Source organism: Mustelus asterias, chromosome 16 (assembly GCF_964213995.1).
Source record: "Mustelus asterias chromosome 16, sMusAst1.hap1.1, whole genome shotgun sequence".
Classification (NCBI taxonomy): domain Eukaryota; kingdom Metazoa; phylum Chordata; class Chondrichthyes; order Carcharhiniformes; family Triakidae; genus Mustelus; species Mustelus asterias.
Genome location: NC_135816.1, coordinates 26,615,282 through 26,623,223, shown reverse-complemented (window position 1 = coordinate 26,623,223; position 7,942 = coordinate 26,615,282). Strand labels below are relative to the sequence as shown.

General features: G+C 44.7%; 1 protein-coding gene across 1 annotated transcript in view; it reads left to right on the top strand.

The window, feature by feature from the left end:
- Window positions 1-7,522: 7,522 nt before the first annotated feature.
- The window catches only part of LOC144505464 (gamma-aminobutyric acid receptor subunit alpha-1-like), a 45,500-nt gene continuing 45,080 nt past the window's right edge, over window positions 7,523-7,942 (top strand). The window contains exon 1 of the mRNA XM_078231570.1: window positions 7,523-7,645. The gene's annotated coding sequence lies outside the window, so the exon portion shown is untranslated. The remainder of the gene's footprint in view (window positions 7,646-7,942) is intronic.

Sequence of the window (7,942 nt, the reverse complement as noted above, 5' to 3'; positions counted from 1 at the left end):
TTGAAATCAGGCCATTCTGGTGAAGATATCACTTAAGATTGACCAAATATGTACTGAGACTTTTGGTTGACAAATCTGCCTATATTGTGATCAAAGCTGAAGTAAGTAAAATCCTTTTGGGCGATTGTAACACTTCAAAGACATGCTCAAACAGAATTCTAGCACAATGAGTTCAGATTTCCTCCTGGGAAATTACAACTAAGAACAATGTGGAATAAAGGGATACAATTAATGATGGAATTAGCCATTCAAAGTAAGAAGAATTACTAACTTGAAGTCCATGCAAAACCTCAAATAAAATGGACTGAGCGTCTACAAACAAAACTTGCAGCTGGATAGAATAGTTAACACAGTAAATAACACAGTAAATAACACAAAATGATTCACAAGGAAGAAAATGGACATAGAGCAACAGTGAGAAAGTTAGGAGAAATTACCAAACATTATCAAAAGAATGTGTTTGGTGAAAGTTTCTAAAGAGTGAAAGAAGTAACTACAGAGAATTGATGATGAAACCTTCAGAGTACTGGTATTTATGGTGAGTTGGATGTAGAAAGAAAGATGTGTTGTGGACTGAAAGGGCATCAGATGCAATAAAGTTTGGAACAGAGTTCAAAGGTAAAATAGAGGACAACCATACAGGGATTGGTAAGTAACAATGAGGATTTTTAATGTGCCGTTTTGGGGCAAAGCTGTAAACATTGGTGGAAATTTGAGTGAGTGGGATTCGACCAGTACAAGATGCACACAGCAAAATTCTTGACAAGTTGTATTTTTTTGTAATCAGAAGTTTTGAAAAGCCAGTAACGTGTCTGTCCCAGAATCTATAGTTTCGTCAGGAACTGAATAAGCAAAGCTCATTGTGCAATGTTCTGACTCATGAATATAATGAGTCTGAGAATAAAGCAGTGGTCATAGAATTGAGGGTGATGGTCGAGCTGTAGACTAGATGTAAGGAACATGCATGTCCTGGCTGACCCCATGCTTATGAATATTCTCTGAGACAAGTGAGGTACAAGAGCCAACAACAGAAGCTCGGGATGCAGGAGAAGTGAAACTGTGGAGATTGGCTGAGATGTCATAGCTGGATGTTTGTTAGCTACATTGAAACACTGGAGGGTATGCAGCAGCCTAGATGGGGTGGTCACAAGGAGGTCAAAACCCAGAGCAGGTGGAGGTGGTGGAGAATGGAGTTCTCTGCTGCATCAATTTTAACGGAATGGTTCAAGGGACAAAGAGGGGTGGTCACAATTACAGGAAGTGCCAGTAGTGCTTTGGACTACAATCGTCAATGGTTTGTACGGACAGATTGGAAAACAAAGCAAACAGATTCCAACAGAGAATTATGAAACAGATGAGCTGGGAGCTGAATGATGACGATGATAATATATTCAATAACCTTGTAGAGGAAAGGGGGATTATAATATGGGATGATATTTGGAGAAAATGGTTGATTTCAGGGTGAGGTTGTTATGGCAACAGTTACAGAGCCTCATAAAGGGATGGCAATTTCTTCTACAGTGGGAACCTGAGCAGCTAGGAATGTATGCCAGTGATAATGGCAACAATTACTGAGAGTTACATAAGTTACATCCCGATTGTAAAACATTAACAGAAAAACTCACGAACAATTAAAAGAAAAGCCTATGAACTATATAACAGTATATTTATGCTACTCACTGGTTTGAAATCAATAGCTACAGTATCAGTTCCATTCATGTCCCTTTTATATCCCAACTACACTCCCTGGCTTCGGATACACTTTCCCTGCACAAAGTTGCTGTGGTTACATTTGCTGTGGTTACAGTCATGAGCTTCTCACCCAGAGGTCAAAGTCTAAACCTTTAGGAAACACATTCCCTTAATCGATTATATTTTTATTAGTGTCACAAGTAGGCTTATATTAACACTGCAATGAAGTTACTGTGAAAATCCCCTAGTCGTCACACTCCAGCGCCTGTTTGGGTACACTGAGGGAGAATTTAGCATGGCCAATGCACCTAACCAGCATGTCTTTCAGACTGTGGGGGGAAATCGGAGAAAACCCACTCAGACATGGGGAGAACGTGCAGACTCGTACAGACAGTGACCCAAGCTTGGACTCGGATCCGGGTCCCTGGCGCTGTGAGGCAGCAGTGCTAACCATTGTGCCATTAAATCACTTACAGCTATTTTTGTAGCTAGTTCTGTTCTCTGTATCATGCCAATCCGCTTGAGATAGACTTTTAACATTTTTTCAACAATTGGCAAATTGCAGAACGGAATTTCCACTTTTGAACATCCCTCCCATGGGTTAAAAGCAAAACAGTAGAATTCAGTCACTTTGCCCCTCTTTATTCCTCTCCCTGCATTCACTACATTTGTCTCCGTTCTAACATGATCGTGGTGTTCCCATTCGCGGGGAAAGATTTTGGGCAGTTTAAAAACAGATCGAAGCGAGCGACTCGAAAGCGGGAGTGAAATTCTCGGGTCAGAAGGTGCAAAGCAACAAAGTGGAAAGATCCCAGGAGCTGGAATCCTCGCCCGCCCTGAATGAAATTACAGTGGAATAAATAAAATTGATATTCGGGCTTTTGAAGATATATGAACCTCGTCGAACTTTTACAACAGCACATTTCTCGTCGCGGTAACACTTCATTATTTGTCTTGTCTTAGTAATATCTGCATGTGTATCAAGGAAACAGTCAGGTTACAATGGTCAGAATTTTATGCAGTTTCTAAGCACTTCCTGATATTTGCATCAGTTTAAATACGAGTGGTCAGTTACATTATCGGAAGGATGTGTTTTTGAAATAATGCAGCAGGGTTTTAATTCCACTGAGTATCTATAAAACTGATGCACGGATGGCTCAGGGTAATTCCCCCGAAGACAAGCGCAGCGCGGTCAGATTGCTTTCTCATTCGGGTGCTGCCTGCTCAGGCTGTGATTCTGCAATCCTTCAGCCACTTTGCATTCCCAGGTGATTAAAAGACTCTGGGGAAACCCTTCAAATCTTTTTTTTTGTTACCTTGGCGGTGAGCTTGTTTTGAGATAAAAGCACACCAGCTCGCTCACAGCCGAAAAAGACTTGAAAGTTCCTCCCCCCTTGGACCAACATTGGCAAAAAAATGATTGACAACCCTGGGGGTCTGCCTGGAATAGGATGGAGATTGCACTCGTGTCGCTGGTGAATTGAGGCTGGTATTGGGTGCGCTAGTGCATTGTATATGGGCTCGATCACTGCTCTCTCCAACTCACACACACACCCAAGAGAGAGGTCCGAGAGGCAGCACCGGTGATAGGAAGAATCTCCAGAGCGGCGTCTTCCGAGTGCTACAAAGCTCCCCTTGGTCTTAATGCTCGCCTGAGTCCAAGACAAAACTTGACACCATTCTCAGAAACTGTTCTGACTCTTAATTCTGCGGCTTTAGCCGAATAATTAAACATCAGCATAACATTCCAGCACTTGTTGGCGTGGTACATAGCTTATTTTGGTTGCAAGCTGTAAGATGCAGTGTAAACACAATACGTGACACTTAGAAGCCCTTCTGGGCGAAAAGATATGCTCCAAAATGTATAATTCCCTCTCACAAAGTAGAGACGGTACATCTGGTTTTATGATGATGAAGGAAGGCTGTGTTAGTGCAGTGTAAACTGAGATGAGTGCATTTGCACCCTTGGGAGGTAAAGTTGCCGAGCTGTAGAACCACTTAGTGACTTAATTGCTGTTGGTAAAATAGAGCCAACCAGGCATATAGGAGCAACTGCAACAGCCTCTTCAAATACCACACGAAGACTCTGATTTCACCTCCGGCGACCTTGAAAGAAGTCAATGTTATTTATATTAAACACCACTGCCCTTGACTTTGCCTCCAAATCGAACATTGTAAACGTCGCTAGTCTCCCATCTCGGAAGAGTTGTCAATACAGTCTCGGTGGCTGGGCACAGCAATTACAAATCGTTATCGAGGGGATAACTTACTATCATGATTCATAGAAGGAGATCGACCAGAGATGGAACATCTCCTTTGGCTTAATCATTTGTGGAAGTTGCTAAAAGCGATTCAAAAATCTCTATATTTCCATATCGTTGGATAAAGCACAGGTACAGAAACCGACCACTACGGAGTATTTGGCTGTTTCCTATCTCCCCCCGCCCCTCCACTTCCCTCACATCTTCACACACAACGCCGGAATTTTACCGCCTCGCCCGCCCCGACTTCGGGCGGGCGAGGCTCGCAGAACGGGCGGGATTTTACGAGCCTCCCCCAAGTGAGGTCGTAATAAAACGTGTCTGTGCCTGTGAGCGGCAGGTGGAGGCTCTCAACTTTTCTCTCGGTGGTTGAGAATGTTTTATTCCCATTCAGGTTCAGGTAAATTCAGGTACAGAACTTTAATCAGAGCTGAATGCATTAACATTTATACCACTGAAAACAAATGTGATCAATGACGTTAATTCAACTGGAGCTGTTGACATCATGTTCTAAGTCATTTATTGGGATATGTAGTCACAAGTTGATGAAATAGTGTGACTTTTTAGATTACTAGTCTGACGAGATGGTTAATTAGTTGGGGATGTTTTACATACCTAGCCTTACCTGTGTGTATCTAGGGGAGGCACTTTGCTAGGTTGATGGATTTGGTCAATGAAGAGGAAATTGATCTCATGAAATCAACTATTTAGGGTGTAGGGGTGGAGATGGGAGGAGTTGTGCTGCTGGTAAAAAAAAAACACAGTATCAATCCTCTTGTCTTGTCTATTTGGGGAATCATTCCATGCTCCTAGACGAAAAAGCATTGTGTTCACTTGCCTGGGTGAGTGCAGTTCCAACAACACTCAAGAAGTTAGACACCATTCAGGACAAAGTAGCCGAGTTGATTGGCATGCCATCCACCACTTTCAACATTCACTATCTCCACCATTGTTGTAAAGGTTTCGCTCAGTTGAGTGGGCAGCTGATGGGTAATGAAGAACAGCGCCAACAGCATGAGTTCAACTTCCCTACCAGCTGAGGCTATTCACCTGAGGTGCAGTGATCCTGAGGTTAAACCAGCACCAGTCAGCTCTCTTGCCTTTTGAGGGAGAGAGCAGCCTATGGTCCTCTGGGACTATAGCGACTTTACATTTGCAATGGCAGCAGTGTGTACCATCTACAAGATGCACTGCAGCAACGCACCAAGGCTCCTTCCCACAGCACCTTCAAAACCCAGGAACTCCACCAGTTAGAAGGACAAGGGCAGCAGATGAATGGGAGCAGCACCATCTACCTGCAGGTCCCCCTTCCAAGCCACACACCATCCTAACTTGGAAATGCATCGCTGTTCCTTCACTGTCTGCTGGGTCAAAATCCTGGAGCTCCCTCCCTAACAGCACTGTGGGTGTACCTACACCAGAGGGAATGCAATGATTCAAGAAGGTGGCTCACCACCACCTTCTCAAGGGCAATTAGGGATGGGCAATGAATGCTGACCTGGTCAGTGACACCCACATGAGCGAATAGAAAAACTGAGTTAGTTTAGGAAAAATCAAACTTTAGTATGTTTTTGAACATTTCTTCCAATAATTGGGTGGAATGGAATTTTATCCAGTGACGGGAGAATGACTGAGTCCCAATTGGATTGAACAAGTTGAATACACAGGGATGTTGTGGCAGCATTTCCAGTTGAAAGGTAGTAGTAGAAGTGTATTCCTACATCAAAGCCCGCCTCTTGGTTTAAACTTTTATGCTTCATCATACCTGCTTCAAATACCTTACTCGAACCTTCCGGTTCACCAATCCCAAGGTAACAGCCTTATTTTTCATGACCAATAGGCAGCACAGTGGCACAGTAGTTAGCACTGCTGTCTCACAGCACCAGGGACCTGGGTTCACTTCCAGCCTCGCGTGTCTGTCTATGTGGAGTTTGTGCGTTCTCCCTGTGTCTGCGTGGGTTTCCTCTGGGTGCCCCGGTTTCCTCCCACAGTTGATGTGTGGGTTAGGTTGATTGTCCGTGTTAAATTGCCCCTTAGTGTCAGGGGGATTAACAGGGTAAATATGTGGGGTTACAGGGATAGGGCCTGGATGGGATTGTTGTTGGTGATGGGTCGAATGGTCTCCCTTTTGCGCTGTAGGGATTCTATGGTTCTATGAATTCCTTGACTTCATTGTACATGCGTCGCGTGCAACAGATGATCTACACCGGGAGTGACACAAGAAAGTTACAGAGAGAACCAGGGAGCACGTTGTCAACAAATGGGGATTCAGGACTGAACAGGAATGCGCCGGGGGAACACTGTGAATAGTTGGGCTTGATAGACTGGCAGTTCTTCTGCCTGGAACTATCACCGTGCCCAGTTTCTTTGGCAACTTTTGCCGATGTATTTTATTGAGCTGGATAACTCAAGGGATTGTTTGGTGGTGATTGCATCCTCTGAATATTTGACAAATCTGCGGGCTCCGGCAGTTCCACAGAGTCTTTATAACCCCTCCACCTCCCCTCATTAGCACGGTGAGGTTGACTCACCCGCTTTGAAGTATCATGTGAACTCAGCGGGAAAGGCAATAGCCGGGCTTTAGGACCAGATGCATGTCACTGGAGGCTGGTTGTAACCGAACGCATGCGTATGAGACGGCGAGCCGGACTTGGCTGATTTCCCTTCATTCTGTGAAACGGTCAGTAGATCAAGAGACAGTTTTCATCATAATCCTGACAGCATTATTATCTGGGACAAGGCCGAGCTGCGAGCAGTCCCAAATTACCATTTTTAAACATCACAGTGCAGCAGCAATCCATAACTCCTTGTGATGTGTGGTTGCGTTCATCTGAAGTGACAATGTTATGATTTCAAATCAGCTGGCTCTAAATGTATTTCCAGCAATCACTCGGGTTCAGTGGACGGAGTCTTCCTTTTCCCACCAACAGCAATATCTCTAAATGTGCTCAGTGTTACTCTCACTGCTGGAATCCCCAATAGAACATGGATTTGTAGATTTAGAGGTGTGTGCGAGAGAGAAGGATTGAGACTCTACAATGTCCAATCTATGAATGCCTAGGAATGCTTGTAAATTCCAAGGCTCACCAGCCAGCAATAGATTAACATGAAAGACTTCAAGTTAAAATTGTGCGGCGCAGAGAGAGAATATGTACGTTTGGCGGCGGATTGGTTCTTTGGACGTGTTTACGTTCAGTAAGTGGATCGCCTCCCCCCCCCCCTCACTCAAAACACAGAGAAAAAATCTGCCCGATTTGAAGTCACGGCTTATTTCACATCCGGTTTACAGACGGGCACATTGAGTGCAGGCTCGGTAGAGTAAAGCTTCCTGGAACCTGCAGTTCGCCCATCCTTCTTAGCAAATGAAATAATTCGCCGCTTCTCCTGCACGCACACACCGGGGGCAAAGGAAGGCAGCGAGACTGGTTTGAGTGCACCCAGCGGGGGATGCTGATCAGAGGCAGGAGAGATCGCACCCGTGTATTTGCTGCTTCTCATTCTGACGCTGGTCTGCACCCCCCCCCCCCTCCCCGTTCCTCCCTCCCCCCCCCCCCCCCCCACACCTTAAAAATACAGAGCCGAGAGAGAGAGAAAAAAAGGCTTCAAGCAGCGAGACCTGTGCATTTTTGCATTTGAACTCAGCAGATTAGGAACTCGGTGGAGAAGTTTACCCACTAGCCCAGTCTTCTAAGGTGAGAAGCGCCCTCCCAATTTCTGGGGGAAACCACATTGAGTTGTCGGGTTTTTTTTAAAAAAAAGGATGCTTAAGCTCCATTGTTGCGTCGCTGCATTCGATGCTTTGTGCTTTATTTTGATGTGTTTTGTAAATCGTGTCAGTAATTTACACTTTAAACTTTCCAGACAGCTGTTGTTATTGTAAGAAAGCGTAAATTGCACCCTCGCTCTGTGGCTGTTTAACCCATTCAGCGCAGCCGACTGGAATGCACGTTATCCTATATACCCCATCCAGGAGATCTCTTCGGGTTTTC